The 18,269-nt window shown below is 39.1% G+C and overlaps 1 protein-coding gene and 1 pseudogene across 1 annotated transcript in view; both read right to left on the bottom strand.

Annotated features, from left to right (window-relative positions):
• Positions 1-18,269, bottom strand: part of ANXA1 (annexin A1) — an 897,109-nt gene that overhangs the window by 701,783 nt on the left and 177,057 nt on the right. The window lies entirely within an intron of this gene.
• LOC126937481 (40S ribosomal protein S12-like) lies at positions 3,772-4,399 on the bottom strand (annotated as a pseudogene).

Genomic DNA, 18,269 nt, shown 5'->3' with positions numbered 1-18,269 from the left:
TGGGATGGGTTATCAGTTTCTTCCCTAAATGTTTATATTTAAAATGTTTTCCTTTTTCTCTCACTGAAAACTTATGTTGCTTAAGAGCAGAGTAATTGTGTTTACAAACTCCTGATAGCCCTGTATAAGCACCATGATTACAAACTCAAGGCTAGACTTCAATGCTATATGTTATATCACAAAATAGCTGCTAAAAATCAGAGACTGTTCAGAGTGATTTGGGGAGAGGTCGTTTTGTTTCCAAATTTACCATTGTTATTATTCTATGCATATCCACAAATCAGTTGGCCTTTCCAATTGTGAAGTAGTTACTACTAAATGTATTTATGTATTTAGAGAATTGAGAACGCACCTCTGCTATATGGAGGTGGGCTTTGGAATCTGAAAGACTTGGAATCATGTCCTGCTTCTGCTCCTTAGTAGCTGAATGATCTTTAGCGAATCCTATAACCTCTCTGGGCCTTTGTTTTCCTATCTTGAAAATGGCATTCAGATCTGCTCTTCAGGGTTGTTGTGAGATTAAAAGAGAAAATTACTGTAAAGCATTAAGCACAGTGGTGAAAATTTAAGAATAAACATGTTAGGACAAAAGCAGTTTCAGTTTGTCAGGATGTAAACCACAGAAACACCTTTCCAAGAGAAGTCAATAAATAACCTTCAGAGGAAATTATTGAGTTCTTAAAGTTGGTCATTTCCATTTGCTCATAAAATAATTGTTTGTGCTTACTAGGTTCACGGAGAATATACATGAGCAGGGAGGGAAAAGAGAAGGAAGATAGGTCTGCGTAGCTGAATTAGTTCCTTAAAGAATTTAAACGCTGGGCCGGGCGCGGTGGCTCACGCCTGTAATCCCAGCGCTTTGGGAGGCCGAGGCGGGCGGATCACAAGGTCAGGAGATCGAGACCACGGTGAAACCCCGTCTCTACTAAAAATACAAAAAATTAGCCGGGCGCGGTTGTGGGCGCCTGTAGTCCCAGCTACTCGGGAGGCTGAGGCAGGAGAATGGCCGGAACCCGGGAGGCGGAGCTTGTAGTGAGCCGAGATCGCGCCACTGCACTCCAGCCTGGGCGACAGAGCGAGACTCCGTCTCAAAAAAAAAAAAAAAAAAAAAAAAAAAAATTTAAACTCTGGTAGTAAACAAGAAGATTAGACTTGCCAGTGAAAGGCCATAAATCAGAACTGAAAGTTATACCTGCTGTAACAGAGATACAGTCAAAGAGGAATGACACCTGGGAGGAAGAAGAGATTATTTTGCCTCTGACTTCATTTTTCTTTCATAGTCATGACTCTGAAAACCGTAGCAAAGTCCATCCTATAAAATTATATTTCTCAATTCACACGATTTAGAGAATTTTAGAATTCAAATATATTTTTAAGAGTTTGTGTTTAGAACTTTTACATTTTACAGATGAAGAAACCTGTGCCCACAAAGATGAAATCAAGTTAGAGTAAGACCAAACCATGAAGTCATTTATTATATTCTTCCTGCTTCACATGACCCATGAATTCTCTTTCTCTGAGTCAACTGGAAATACCCTTTATACATTGCATGTCTCTTCTATCAGAAGAAAACTTGCAAATTGCAAATGACAAATCTCTACAATAGTTTGGGCTTTAGGCTTTTCCATGGCCTTTTTCCTTTTGTTCTTTTCCACTCTATTTTTTCCTCCAGAGATTTTCATTTCTACCTAGACTACATGGCTTTTTTCACCTGTTAATCTGTTGCCTAATAAACAAACCCAGTTGACCCTGAGCCAATGGCTTCTTTCTTTCCTTCCTTTCTTCCTCCCTTTCTTCCTTCTGTCCTTCTTCCTTCCTTATTTCAATGTGGTTTCCTAAGACACTAGACTTAGACCTAGTATTCCTAGATTGACCAAAGGTCCCTGGTGTCCAATTGTGGAAAATGTCAGAAGGAGTTCTAAGCATAGTGGGCATCTCAGCAGGACTTGATGTAGACAGAGACCAATGAGTAGCAGGACTTGCCTAGTGCCTCAAAGATTCTTCACCCTTGGCCTAAAACTGAAGAAGGTGGGGAATCCCAAGAATCATTGAGATTGAAACTCCCAACAGTCTATATCAGCGTCAAAATTAAATAGAAAGAAAAAATAGAGGGGAAGGTAGGAAGGAAAAAAGGAAGAAAGGAAGGCAATATTTCTAACACACTTAAGCTATGGGCTGACATTCACGAACACTAAGCTTTATTTACACAGTGATGTAGTAATGATATTTTCTTTATACGTCATAAGAAAGATAGTTTTCATTCATAGCTACAGAGTAATTATTCTCAGCCCAAGTAAAAGTTTGATAGCTACCATTACTGAGCATCTGCTAGGAACTTTATCTACATTATTTTATTTTATCTCATCATCACGATGACTTTATAATCTTGGTTTTGTTATCCTTATTTTAGAGATGAAAACAGCAGGCTCAGAAAGTTCAAGTAATTTGCCCAAGATCACACAGATAGTAAGTGACAGAACCGGAATTAGGAACCATGTGTCAAACGCCACACCTATGCTCTGTCTCCTAATCTGCCCTGTGGCCTGAGACTGTGCACTGAGTCAAGGCACAGTGACTAAAAATCTTATCGGAAGTTGGGATATTTCAGTTTAACTCAATATTTGTTCCCATTGTTCTTCCTGCTTTCCCAGAGACTGACTTTCATGCAACTTTTATTCACATTTGTGTCTTCTATTTAGCAAATTCACTATCTAACCTTGGCCACAATCCCCTTTCAGATCTTGGCCTCCTGTCAACACTCTGCTATCATCTGACACCCGCATCTTCACACCCCTCATCCTCATCCATCCCCATCTCCTACCCTGACCATCCTGGGTCTGCTTTTGTTATGCCTGTCTGACACTGAGTTGATAGGGCCACTGTGTGACTCAAAGGAGATAGTGAGTGTCAAGGCAGGCATTCAGAGAAGATTAAGATGGCTACAGGCTGCAGATACCAGGGAAGGTTTCTGGAGAAGGAAGCTTGATGGGAAGAGATCGTTGGATTAAGTGGAAACGCGGAAGAAGACCATTATTTTTGGAAAGAAGAGGGTAAAAAAAAACTGGAAAATGAAAATGCAGACATTAAGTAGTCCACACTGGGAGAAGAAGAGAATTGATCTTGATTATAGCAGGAGATTACTTTGGAAAAGTTAGGGGTTAACTGAATGGCTTGATTTTTTTTTTTTTTTTTTTGAGAAGGAGTCTCCAACTGCCACCCAGGCTGGAGTGCAATGGTGTGATCTCGGCTCAGGGCAACATCTGCCTCCCGGGGGCTTGAATGTTTTAAAGTTAAATTTATCTCAAATGTTGTATAGTATGTTTAGGAATAGAAAAGAATGAAGGCAAAAAACAAACAAACAAAACAATAATTGTCACTACCAAATAGACAGGATCCAAAATGACCCCATGGATCTAAGCCACAATAACTAAGAGAATGACAATGACCACTAAAAGACACAGGAAATTCAAGAGGCAGACACTGGTTACAGACAAAGAACATGAGTTTTCATTTAGCCATGATGAGCCTGGGGTAATTTGGTAATGTTCCAGTGGAACCACCACGCAAGAAGTTAGAACTGCATGATCAGAATTGGTAAAATTGGTCTAGTGAGATTATCCACACAAAGGCAAGCTTTAATTCCATAAAAACAGTTGAACTACCCAAAGGAATAACAGAGACAAGATTAGAATTTATCAACACAACTCTGGCTGCTTTTATAGCCACGACAATTTGTATGTGTGTATGTGTGAGAGCCAAAGTTTTATGTGTTCATTTCTTGCATTTTAAGGACTCTTCAATGGCATCCTTGGCCTGAGACTCCTTGCCATAGTCCTTAACTACTACACAATTGCAACCAACCACTTTACGGGGCTTCCTCTCTCTGTCAGTTTTACAGAGGACTACCCATTCTCCTAGTTTCTTTTTTTTTCTTTCTTTCTTTTCTTTTTTTTTTTTGAGACGGAGCCTTGCTCTGTTGCCAGGCCAGAGCACAGTGGCACAATCTCTGCTCACTGCAACCTCTGCCTCCTGGGTTCAAGTGATTCTCCTGCCTCAGCCTCCTGAGTAACTGGCATTACAGGCACGCACCACCACGCCCAGTTAATTTTTTGTATTTTAGTAGAGATGGGGTTTCACCATGTTGGCCAGGATGATCTCGATCTACTGACCTCATGATCCGCCTGCCTCAGCCTCCCAAAGTGCTGGAATTACAGGTGTGAGCCACCGTGCCCAGCATTCCCTAGTTTCTTAGGCTCATCACAGTTGGATGGAAGCAGACAAAGATGGGCTTGGCACTTGTCTAAGGCTTTGGCAGTTTCATGAATTCCACATGCTAGACCACCATGGATGAGGCAGTTTTCAGCACCTCTTGTAAAGCAATATTGACATCCATTATACCTCCAGCACTCCACAGTCATGGTGGTGGATTATGGGTGAAACCAAATCTTGAATGCACCTGAGTCTCCACCTCCATGTGACTCAGTGGCAGGGAAAGAAGCCACAATCATTTACTGATGATTTATATATTCTAGAGATCAGAGTAGATAAAATTAATGTTTTCATTTCTAGAACAGACAAGCACACCTGGTTATTTTCTTAAAAACTTAAAAAAAATATTAATTGTGGTAAAATGCACATATCATAAAATTTGCCATCTTAACCATTTTTAAGTGTACATTTCAGTGGTACAAAGTACATACAACCATCACCAACATCCATCTCCAGAAGACAATTCATCTTGCAAAATTGAAACTCTATACCAATTAAATAACTCCCCATTCCTCCCTCACATCCCTCCAACCATAGTAACCCCCTTTCTTTCTTTTTTTTTTTTTTTGAGTTGGAGATTCCCTCTGTCGCCCAGGCTGGAATGCAGTGGTGCGATCTCGGCTCACTGCAACCTCCGCCTCCTGGGTTCAAGCGATTCTCCTGCCTCAGCCTCCCAAGGAGCTGGGACTACAGGCATGTGCCACCATGCCTGGCTGATTTTTTGTATTTTTTAGTAGAGATGTGGTCTTGCCATGTTGGCCAGTCTGGTCTCGAACTCCTGACCTCAGGTGATTCACCTACCTCGGCCTCCCAAAGTGCTGAGATTACAGGCGTGAACCACTGCGCCCGGCCCCACAATCCAGTTTTAGAACATGTTCATCACCTCAGAAAAATACCTGTGCCAGTTTATGATCAACCCTTGCTACCAGCCCCAGCCCCAGGTCATAACTGATCTGTTTACTTCTCTATGGATTTGCCTGCACTCAATCAAATTCTACAAGTTATTTTAAAACTATCTTTTTAAAAAACTAGTATTTCATAGAATTGTAGATGGAAAAGTATATCTCATAATCTCCCATCAGTTTTTGTGTGTTTTTAACAGATCTCTGTTCACAGATCCATCATTTCAGCATCATGTTTTATTTTTATTTTAATCTTTGTCAAAAGCAAATTTGAAAACTGATCTTATTGGTAAATGATACACTTAAATATGTTATTAGAATGTTAGTTATTCCTTAGAGTTGTATCTCTTATCACTGACTAATTTCCTTCTAAAATAAGGCATGACATTTCCACTAAGGCACCCAGGTGAGTTATGTGCCTGTCCTAATCAACAGCCACCTGTCATGATCTAAACAGGTTTCCAGGTTGTTTATATTCTCTGTTCCTCCCTCCCTAACCCAAGACTGAACCTCTTACTGTTCAGTGCCGATCACATGTACTCTGCACACACTACCACCTGCACTGAGTGGAATTCAGAGGCCTCAATTGAGCCTTGAATACACTGTAAGCGAATTCCTTAAGGCTTTGGCATGTGGAGGCCCACACCCATGGTTTCACACTGGGTTCCTTCCAAAGCAAGGTTTAAAAAAGAACAATGTGAAAGGTAAAACACACACACACATACACACACATAGAGAAGATTTAAAAAATAGCAGTGTTTTGTTTGGTCTTGATAAACAAATAATGTCTACCCAAGTACCTGAAACAATATAGAGACAGATTTTATCCCTGATTTTCTGAGGTGATGAGATCAAATTCTGAGCTATAGGTTTACTAAATAGGTCAACTTCAGATTAAGAGTTTTGTGTTTGGCTAGTCCACATGACATGTATATGCTTTAGTGAGTTTCAATTGCGGATGATGCCTTTAATAGAGTGAAACCACTTAATTTTAGGGTTAAGAGTAAGACTTGAATCATACCATGCCAAAGCAAGATAACAATGTAAAAGGGTATTATTACAGTGCAGGTTATGTTTGTGGCTTGACAATGTACCCCACACCCCTATTATCTCTGTGTGTTCAACTCAAAGGATGCTAAGTAGGGAATGAACACATTTGTCTAGAAACCAAGGAGTCTCTAGGAAAATAAAATGCTCAAACCCCAACTCGAATGAGTTTCACCATTTTAAATGGTCTTGACTGAGATCAGTGGACAGGGAAGGGCCCCAAGGATATGCTTCCAAAGGAGGAACCAACCCATCGTAAGAGATGGGGTCAATGAGTCAGTAGTCTTGTCTCACCATCATTACATAAATAATTCCCAGGAGAGTTCTGGACACAGAGTATAACTGAGATAAACTGGCCTAGGTTCTCCGGCACTATGGATATGCTTTGATGAGGAGCTATGCCTGTTAATATGACAAGCAATCTTATTGAGTTCCAGGATAAAATGATAGGAGCAATCATAGCCAAGTATAACCCTATGGGGAGATTTCTCCACCTCCCTCCCCTCCACACTGGTCCTGAGGAATTACTGCCAAACGATTGCAGTGACAGGATATCAGGAGGCTGTAAAGCCCTGTGAGTCTGGCTTCTTCAGTTTTCTCTCTGTGAGGCCCTTGGCAGCAAACTTGGCAATGTTTCCACTCTGGACTGTCTACCAGGACATTTTTTTAAAGAAGAGCTAAAAAAAAATTATAAAGCTTAAACATTATGACATAGGTTTTCTTTATGTTTAGGTTATAACTAGAAAGGAAATTCTACGCTTTGCAAAAGAGCAATTAACAATAGCATGAATTCTTATTCTATGCATCTTTGATGTAGCGGAGTGATCTGCAGGTGATAATGTAACTCGTATTGGAATTTTTACTGTATAGTAAAAAGTCTCCTATCCATGGAGTGGATAACTTGTGAAGAAGGAATAAAAGCTGTTCTACCGCCAACCCCAAGAAAGGGCAGTGGACCAAGTCTTGTGTTTCTAAAGCCCAAGCCCTTCTTAATGGTCCTTTAAGTTTCACTATGGGAAGAAAGAACAGAGGGTACCATTTCTATTTTAGAAGGATGAAGAAGGAAAGCAATCCAGACCTTGAGGGAATTCTAGAATTCAAAAAAAGAATAGTGATTGTCCTTTCTGAGAAAGGGAGATGCCTGGACGTGCTTTGGTTTGGTGAATGACAATAGAGGGGCATGGCTGTGCAGAGGGTTCTGAACTGTCAGAGAGCAAGTTGTATTATCCTTTTATGCCACTCTCCTTCAAAGTCCATGCTACTCAGCAGCAAACTGTATAAGTTGACGTGTTGTTAATCCTTGATGCCACAGGGCCAGAGGTACAATAGAAAATGTATGAATCCAGCAGAGCCCAGACAGTGAAAGCAGCAGTGAACAGGGATTCACCAGGACCCCGAGTCACTTGAGAGTGGAACCTGGCACACTATGTTGTGGTGCACAAGTCCCTAGGAGTCCAAATAACCCAGGAGAAGGGGTTGGGAGGTCAGGAGTGTGATCATGGAATTTCTTTAATTCTGCAAGTAAAGCTTAGAGTCATTTCCATTTTAATCTGAAAGTAAGAAATATGCCCTGCTGTTCATCACAGAGTGCAAAACACTTCCTACTTGTTATATAGTTGTTGCTGGGTTTTTTTTCCTTTTTTTTTTTTTGTTTTTTGGCTTCTAACATACTAAGCATTCATACTTATTATATAAACCATAATGTTCATAATTGGGGTTTCACAAATATATTGGCATTTTTTCATCAATTATTAATTCAGTCAGTATCTAATAAAGAGAAACAGACAAACTACTGGGGCCCACCTACCCTGGAGTAGGTACTTAATATAATGAAGTCAGTTAAATTCTGCATGTGAGACATTAACAGTGAGCTGTGGCAGCACAGCATAGTGAAGGCCTAACCCAGGCAGGAGCTTCCTAAAGAGGTGACATTTGACTTGAACCTTGCTGCATGGGAAAGAGTTTGCTCTTTCTTTCATATCCAGTCTTTCAGTGAAGACACCACCAGCCAATGCAAATCTCTACCAGAAGCATATCTGTGAATTCCCCTTCCCTTAATCAGACAGGCACCATCTCGATCTCATCTTTCCTAGCTCTTCAAAACACTTTTGACCCCATTTATTTCAAGTGCCACATTAAGGTAAGAGTTTCAGCTGGGACTGGAATTTCTTACTCAAGGCAGCAACCCATTCATTGCCTTTAGTTCTTCTATCTCTTCCCAATTTCATGTACCTCCCACAGAATTAACCAGCCAGATCTGCAGTGCTAGGCCTCTTGAGCAAAACAGAAGAATCAAACATTTGTAGGTAGAGAAAAGGATCTGATAGGAAATACTTGTGGGTCTATCACATTCCTGGAACCCATTCATTTTACCCTTTTTTTATTATGACTGCTAAACAGTCACAATTTTATTCAACCCATGTTTATTTAATATTCCTGGTAGATACTTTGGGCAGTGAAAGATGAGAAAGCTGGGAGCTATTAGAGTATAGTGGCTTAGAACATAGGCTCTGAAGCCAGGTTTAGGTTTAAATTCTAGATTATCCAACCCAGAGACTCTCACGTTTCCCGCCAACCTGCTTCCTCCAAACCAAAAAGAATGGGTCACTACACTACTCTTTAGGAGCTGCTACTTCTAATGAGAATGTAGCATACTTCTAACAGTGAAAAAAATAGATTAAGAACTGCTAAGATGATTCGCATAAAAGGCCCAATACATGCCTGGCACGTTGTAAGTATAAACAAATGACTCCTTTAGGTAAAGGAAATATAAATAGAAAATGTGGGTGTGTAGCTACTTTTTCCTATCTGGGATTTACTGGCTAGTATGAGTGTCATACACACGTTATACCAGTTACGCACATTTAAGACTCACGTCTTCTTCATCCTTATGCAAAAACACTTTACTACAATACCAGTTAATGATTTCTCATTTATAAAACTGTTCTGTCTTGTACATCTCAAAAAGTTAATTTTCCTCTAGTTTTTCATTCTAAATTCCCCCAACCTATTCATTTTCAATATGAAGCTGCCGTAATTAAACTTTTTCTTAAAGAAGAAATAAACTTCTTTAGTCATGAGAACAGAGCTCAGTCCACATCAGAGGCAGTTATTGTGAATTCCTCCCTAAATTATTCAAACTGAGCATATGTCCAATTCAAACTGGTTTCACTCAAAAATGAAATCCTTACAGGACAGTAGAGAGTAAACATGAGAAGTATACCCCTGCTATTTTTTACCTCCCCTACAAATTGTTTCCATCCATGTCTGAAGTGCCAGTCTGTTTTCATGAATTTTAATTAAAACTGGCACCAGATTGCTGCTGGGGATAAGGGTTGGACTGGGAGGGAATGGAGGCATTTTGACATCTGCCGAACTCCGGAGAAGCTGTGAGGTTTGCACTTGAGATTGGCTTCCTGAATGCAGGAGGAAACTAGTGAGAGACCAGACTTTCTGGCCAGTCTAGTAGCAGACATCGACCTCTGAGGTTTTCTCAATGGACAAATACAAAAGGCATAACGTCTGCAGTATGCTAAAATTGACGGAGAAAAAGGAGAACTACTAGAATCAGATATGAACTTGATCTAATGAAGAAATTCTATGACGTAATGAAGAAGAATTGAAGAGAGCTTTGGCCAATGCCAGTGGTACTGTTAGACACTATGGTTGTTCCCAGACAGGAAAAATCTTGAAAGGATGTGACCTTTGAGACGTGAAATTATGTATCTCTTTTGGCCAGAAAAGACATAGAGGAGGTGTCTCATTTAGCACAACTTGTAGTATGAAAGCAGGCTCTTTGCATCTCGACAAATACCAAATACATTTACATTGTTGGGGCAGAATAGAATTTTTTCTTAAAAGAATTCACTTCTTGCTCTGACATAAAGTAAACAAAGTCAATATCATTAACATCAATCCTCCTTCGACACCAGGAAAACTGTGCCCTCTCCAAACATACCGAGCATCTGCAAAGTGCACCCATTATATGTGTAAGAATCAATAACAATCAGTGAGATCTGTAAGCATACAATGATTTCCCCCAGAACAAAAGCAAATAGACAGTAGCAAGAGTGTTAGTTAGCTAGATGGCTATGGAAGATACCGCACAAAGCAAATTTAGTCAATAATAGCTTTAGTATTTAAATAGCCAGAAATAAGGATAAACAATATGAATGTGGAAAATGTAAATATACAAGCAAGTTTGTGCCGGTATGCAATACGCACGGCTACAGAGGTGCATGTAGAGGAGTAATGGTGATTTGTGTCACTCTGCCCAGGACTTCAGCGGGTCAAGGGGAGTTCAGTCAAAGGAAAGGTCAGGCAGCAATAAATCCAAGATATCCCAGTAGGAAGGTTGAATCCATATATCATTGTCTAAATCAGTGGCTTCTAAATTTTTTGACCTATCCACCTATAAGTAAAACAAAATTTAAGCGTACACTTTCAATATACACACACATATATATACACACACACGTACTATACATAGTATATACATGTGTGTCCTAGTATATGATAGTATATGCATGTACTATTAGACTGGCATATAATATAGATAAAAATATACAAATAGACAATTTTTAAGTTTTTATTTCAGGTTTGAGGATACATATAAAGGCTTGTTACATATATAAACACGTGCCATGGGGGTTTGTTGTACACATTATTTCATCGCCCAGATATTAAGTCCAGTACCCAGCAGTTGTCTTTTCTGCTCCTCTCCTTCCTCCCACCCTCCCTCTCAAGTAGACCCCAGTGTCTGTTGTTTCCTTTTTTGTGTTCATGAGTTTTTATCACTTAGCTCCCATTTATAAGTGAGAACATGCAGCGTTTGGTTTTCTGTTCCAAAATAGACATTTTTAAAGGAGGAAGTCAAGATCACCTAGTGGTTTGTTTTACTTCTATCTTATTAATTTACAAAGACATCTTTCTCTTTTCACTTTTAAAAATCATGAAGACTGCTAAAATGTGTAAACAGTATAATTTAATTACTTAATTATGTTTTAAAATCTTTGTCATTCACTCTGGCATTATGTTTATTATTTCTGGACTTAATGTTAATGATTGTCATAACAAAAAATTAATTCCTAATGATACAAGGATGTGATTTAAAAAAAAAAAAGGACCTCATTATCTTGCCTACGAAATCATGGTACTTATTTTTTAATGTAATCCTCCAATTATGCAAAAGTTTTTGTTTAAAGTCGACACAGTATTCAAGTAGGGTGAGGTCTACAATGATAGAGGAAATAAATCCATATTTCATAATTCTCTTGATCATTTCAAATTTCATTAGAATGTATACATTCATCTTTTACCTCTTTGGCTGCTGAAGAACTAGTTCCATAGGATTAAGGGAACTTTCAACTCTGCCACTTTTTTTCATTATCAAGCAGTGCATTTACTATTATCTTCAATGTTAGACACTTTTGCAGGAATCTTTTATATCCATTTGTCTATTCTGTGAAGTCAGTAATGAAATCCCTAAATCCACTTAACTAGGTACATGCAAACTTCAGTATGTGTTAACACAACGAAATCAAGCAAGAGAGAACTCTATAGCCAATTCTTTGGGGTTGGGTTCACAGACTACTGCCAATCTGTGTATTAAATATTAGTAAAGCTTAATTTCTTCTCTCTACATATTAATGTAAAGCCATAAATTATAATACTTTTCTCCACACATCAATGAATGGTCTTCTTCACACCCTGGTGAGCATGTCCTCCACTTGAAATGAATGTCTCTCCATAAAAAGCCTGTCTTCTGTCTCCCTGCAGAGTAGGTGAATGCGTGTTTTACGGCCCATGGAGTAGTTCTGGGAGTGGGGTTACAGGTTAACAATTACTTAACATTTCCCATGACTTTGGATTCTGAATTAATTTCCTTTGTGGAGAGTCCAACTAAGAAATATCATCATTCATTCATTCCATAGATAATGTGCATGGCTGTGTTTCAATAAAACTTTATTTATGAAAATAGGTAGTCAGAAGGATTTGACTTGTGAGCCAGAGTTTGCCGATTCCTCATCTAGACAATTGGTTTACTTCCCCTATCTGATTTGACTATGGTGATATGGGCCTATGAAATTTAACTTATCTGACTTTTGAGTCATACTGTTTTCTTCTATTTGAATAAGTAAGAAAATTTGGAAAAGCTAGTCCGTTTATTGATGCATATTTTTATACTTTATTTTTTCAGACACTTGCTTTACTTTCTGTCCCCAGATGCATTGACCAAATGAGTCAATCCCTTATTTCTTTTTCTTTTTCTTTCTTTCTTTTTTTTTTTTTTTTTTTGAGACGGAGTGTCGCTCTGTCACCCAGGCTGGAGTGCAGTGGCACAATCTCGGCTCACTGTAAGCTACGCCTCACAGGTTCACGCCATTCTCCTGCCTCAGCCTCCCAAGTAGCTGGGACTATAGGCGCCCGCCACTACGCCCGGCTAATTTTTTGTATTCTTTAGTAGAGACGGGGTTTTACCGTGTTAGCCAGGATGGTCTCAATCTCCTGACCTTGTAATTCGCCCGCCTCGGCCTCCTAAAGTGCTGGGATTACAGGCGTGAGCCACCGCTCCAGGCCCTTTTTCTTTTTTGAGACAGTTTCACTCTTGTTGCCCAGGCTAGAGTGCAATGGCACGTTCTCGGCTCACCACAACCTCTGCCTCCCGAGTTCAAGCAATTCTCCTCCCTCAGTCTCCTGAGTAACTGGGATTACAGGCATGCACCACCATGACCGGTTAATTTTGTATTTTTAGTAGAAATGGGGTTTCTCCATGTTGATCAGGCTGGTCTCGAGCTCCTGACCTCAGGTGATCCACCTGCCTTGGCCTCCCAAAGTGCTGGGATTACAGGAATGAGCCTCTGCCCCCAGCCTAGTCCTTTATTCCTTACAAAATTAATTTGACATAGAGTCAAAGGAATGACTTAAAGACATAATTCGGCCTGTAAAAGAACAAAAGTCTCCTTGACCAATATCTTCTGGCTGGAAACTTCAAGATGAATCTTGTTTGTTTTTGTAGGTGATAACATATATGTCAAACACTACAGGGGCAGGAGAAGCAGAATATGGCTTTCAGAAAGAGAGTTAACTTCACCTGTAATAGGTAAAAATCTACCTAGTAATGACTACAGTGTGCTACTGGCACACTGTATTGTTCCCTTGTCAGTGTGTTCTAAGATATAGTCTACCTCAATACTTATCCAGTGGTTCTCAAACTTGAGTGCTTACAGGCTTTACTTTGGAAGTAAGTTAAAATGTTGATTGTCTGTAGGTTTCCTGGGATTGGGATTCAGGGATCTGTCACCAAACACTTCCGGGGATTCTGATGGGGCCAGCCAAAATACCACATACTTACTGAAAAGAACAAAGTAAATTTTCTGAGTTCAAAATCTCCGCTGTAAGGCAGGACTGAAGATTAATGAAAATATGTCTGAAGCTCCTAAATCAGAACTTGGCAGATAGTAACATGCTCATTAGATCTAAATGATTTTATAACTAATATTATTGTATAATTATTATGTTATATATAAAGAGAACTATATATTGCATCCTATGAAAACTGGAATCATTTAAATTGCAATTAGGTAAAAAGGAGAAGGGAGGGAGTTAATAAATCTTCAATACCAAAAATAAATGCACCATGAGAGGGTCAGAAACTGCAAGAGTTAAAATGAAAGGTCATAAACTGCTGAATCATTAGGTAATCATTAAACCAAACTAGAGACAAGTAATGAAGGAAAGGGGGAAAACTCCTTAATAGCTATTTGCCCACACGTCACAAAATTGAGGCAAAGATATGTTTATTATCTGGATCATCTGGGCCTTATTCACAGTTCTCTGATTCTCTTTGCCTGAGTAAACCTCTGAATCTGAGGCTATAAAATTGAGAAAGTAATGGGACTTAGGGAAAAGGGAGATTTTCGAACTGTGATTGAAATCAGAGAGCCATTTCAGTCTAACAAGATCATTGCTCTTCTCAATAAATCCCCAGAGATTGATGGTTTTGCCATTTGCTAAGCCCCTGGCAAGGAATGTCTTGAACTGTTTTCAGGCGATGCCTGAAATGCATTCACTTGTTCATTCCTTCATTCAATCAATATTTAATGACATGCCAAGAACTGTTCTAAGCACTTGGGATGCATAAGTGAACAAAACAGATAAAGATCCCTGCCATCATAGAAATTACAAAGAAAGGCAGATAAGAAAAAAATAAACATAATTAATAAATAAGCTATATAATATAAAAAGAAAAGGAGCAGAGTACAGGAGAATGTGGGGGTGTAAGTTGTGGTCAAGGGAAAGTGAGATTTTAGCAAAGACCTGAAAGGGTGAGGGAACAGAAGCCAGACAAGCAGCTGTGGGCAACGGAGACTTCCGGCAAAAAGAACAACCAAGGTCACAGGACCAGAGAGTGCAGGACTTATATTTATTCTTATTCTTATTATTTTTACATAAAGAGAGCTATATACAGTCTCACTGTCATCCAGGCTGGAGTGCAGTGGTACAATCTAGGCTCACTGCACCTCTGCCTCCTGGGTTCAAGTGATTCTCCTGTCTCAGCCTCCCAAGTAGCTGGGATTACAGGTGTGTGCCACCATGCTCGGCTAATTTTTGTATTTTTAGTAGAGATGGGGTTTCACTGTGTTGGTCAGGCTGGTCTCGAACTGCTGACCTCAGGTGATTTGCCTGCCTCAGGCTCCCAGAGTGCTGAGATTACAGGCGTGAGCCAGGACTTATTTTTAAAGAATATTAAGAAGGCCAGGCACAGTGGCTCACACCTATAATCCCAGCACTTTGGGAGGCTGAGGTGGGCGAGGTCAGGAGTTAGAGACCAGCCTGGCCAACATGGTAAAACCCCATCTCTACTAAAAATACAAAAAATTAGCCGAGCATGGTGGCAGGCACCTGTAATCCCAGCTACATGGGAGGCTGAGGCAGGAGAATCACTTGAACCCAGGAGACGGAGGTTGCAGTGAGCCAAGAGGGTGCCACTGCACTCCAGCCTGGGCAACAGAGCAAGACTCCGTCTCAAAAAAAAAAAAAAAAAAAGTATTAAGGAGACTAGTGCGGCTGGAGGAGAGTGAATAATAAGAAATGACAGCAGAGAAGTAACTCAGAGCCCCAGATCATTGTAGAGCCTTGCAGGCCATTCACTGTAAGAACTTTGGTTTTTACTCTGAGCGAAATGAGAAGACTTTGTATGGTTTTGAGTACAGGAGTGACATGGCTACTTTAGTCTCCAATTAGCTCAATCTTGCTGCTGTGTGGAGAGTGGAGAGTAAGCTATAGAAGAACAAGTGTAGATCACGCCTGCAGTAATCAGGCTGCATAGCTTATTGACCTCAGCAACAGTGCTTTACACATAAGGGCACTTGGGAGCTCCACTCCGAATACTGATCTCTGCCTGTGCTTGATCGCTGACCCTTAACTGAAGGTTCTGCTTGCTGCTCAGTTTTGACCTCTGGCCACCGTGAAATCTAATTACGTGGTCTCAGCCGTCCTGTTGTTCTCTCAAGTTTGCATAAGCTACCCTCAAAAGGTGCACAAAGTTCACTCTTTTTTATCCAGCAAATTCCAGAGCCCATCACTGTATTAAAAATCAATTGGAAAGTAGAAGCACTTGAAACCTTCTTTAAGAGATAAGAATAAGTATCATATCATATTTTTAGTTTCTACAATATGCCAGATGCTGCACTTTATGTATATTAACAGTTAATCCTCTTAACTCCAAGAGTTAGTATTATTATGGTAATGTCTCAATGCTAGAAACCATATCTTGAAGATACAAAGTAATTTGTAAGAACAGAAGGCAAGATTCAGACCCAGAAAATGATACTACTACCCTATAATATACAATCAGCTTTGAAATATTTATACCTTAAATGCCTGGTTTTAAAAAAACTGTTTTGCACACTATTCATTAGTATATTATATCCTATTAAAACTATATTAAGAGAACAAAGGAAATGTCAGCCTGGCCCTGATTTCAATATGACAAATTAAATTCCCTGTAATCAAATACAATCAGGATTGGCAGTTAGTTGGTTAATCCAAAAAAAGTTTACGTGAGAAAAGTAAGGAAATTTTACATGTATAGCTGAATAATATATTTTGGCATCAATTATTTCTATCTGCATTCGTTCATCAATCTTTTGTTGTAGAACACTTTCTTACAGTTTGATTGGAGTTCTATTGCTTTCTCGCATAAAAGCATCATCTTTGATCTCCAGTTTCAGTTTCTTTAAAGTGGAATAAGAAAATAAGGTCAACTGTGAAGAAATATAAAAATAGACTTCTCTAGATATTTATCAGTATTTTCTAGCTTTTTATGATGTCTTCTTCACACCTGATTATATTACATGCTTATAGACTCATCCAAAGCATTAGTTTCTCATAGAAACAGCTCTTTTTTTTTCTCACACTTATATTACTTTGGCTTTTACACTATTTAACAAATTATGTAATTTCAATAATAAATATAACTGAGATAAACAGATTTGGGAACAAACTCAGCTGACTCTTGGTAGACATAAAACTCAACCAATAGGGGAAGGAATGGATGAATGTACTAGAATAATCATCTGGCTGCTAGCTTTCTGCAAAAAGCACTGTCAAAGTTTTACAGAGAGAATGGAGAGCGTGGGTTACCCGAGTGGATTGGTTAAATGGATGTTGATTAACTGAGCATCTATGGTATAGATTATTGGATGCCAAGTAATGAATCTTATTTGGAATTGCACGACACAGGAACTGGAAGGAACAATAACAAAAATAGCTAGTATAACCCAATCATTTAACAAATGAGAAAATGTAGACCCCAAGAGTTAGAATACCTTCCCAAGATTACTTCATTAGTAAGGAAAGGAACAGATTTCATGCTCTCTGTTCAATGTTCCTTCCTACACTGGCGAATTCCATTCTGCCACTACTGGATAAAGTGACTTGAAGTACCTAATTTTCTCTTTTCCCTTGACTGTTTTCAAGCGCAGTGCAAAGAAGAATTTCTCTCATCTGAGACTAACATTTTTATTACCTAAATAAAAAATTAGAAATGTTTTACTTTGAAGTTTTTATGCAAAAAAAAAAAGACTAGTTTGTTTTTCATTTCAATGTTAGCTTTATATAAGTCTCTTCCAAAAAATGAAAACTCAGAACTAATTTTTTTCTATATACATGGCCCATTAAATTCATAGGGACTCACATTTGGGCATTGGTCAGAAACTAGAAAATAGCTTGAGAGAAAAAAAATGACTGAAATACTATAAAGACCGAAAAAATAAACAAGAAACCAAACTTGCAGCTGACTTTTCCGGATATTTTGCCAAGATGACTAAGGTCATTGGTAACCACTCTATTCTCATGTAACACCAACAAAAATATCTACCATAGAAATAGATCAGAAATTGTAATATTTACTTTGCAAAAAGTACAAGGCTTGTGTGCGTGTACTCATGTATATTTATAAAAATGGGTCAAAATATAATGCAATAAAAGTCTAAAAATGGAACTGGAGAATTAGAACCAGATTCCATATTCTCCTATTGGTTTATTTTTCTTATCTATTTTCTTTCTACTGGAAACATATCTACTAAAAAATTAATTTGGCATCAGTAATGTGTACAAGTATTAACTCCACTTTCAACTTGGGCCTCAGCCTTCTGACAATAATGAAATACTTTTTTTTTTGACAGGGAGTTTAGCTCTGTCGCCAAACTGGAGTGCAGTAGTGTGATCACGGCTCACTGCAACCTCCACCTCCCAGGTTCAGGCGATTATCCTGTCTCAGCCTCCCAAGTGGCTGGGACTACAGGCATGTACCACCACACCCAGCAAATTTTTGTATTTTTAGTAGAGACAGGGTTTCACTATGTTGGCCAGGATGGTCTCGATCTATTGACCTCATAATTACCCACTTCGGCCTCCTAAAGTGCTGGGATTACAGGCGTGAGCCAACTCTCCTGGCCAATAATGAACTACTTTTAAGCCCTACATTTCAAAATTACTTCCACCAAAGAGGAGTGGTGGGTGCCTAACATCCCCTGAGGAGGAGCA

Source organism: Macaca thibetana, chromosome 15, assembly GCF_024542745.1.
Source record: "Macaca thibetana thibetana isolate TM-01 chromosome 15, ASM2454274v1, whole genome shotgun sequence".
NCBI classification, from domain to species: Eukaryota; Metazoa; Chordata; class Mammalia; order Primates; family Cercopithecidae; genus Macaca; species Macaca thibetana.
This window is presented reverse-complemented; position numbering and strand designations above follow the sequence as displayed.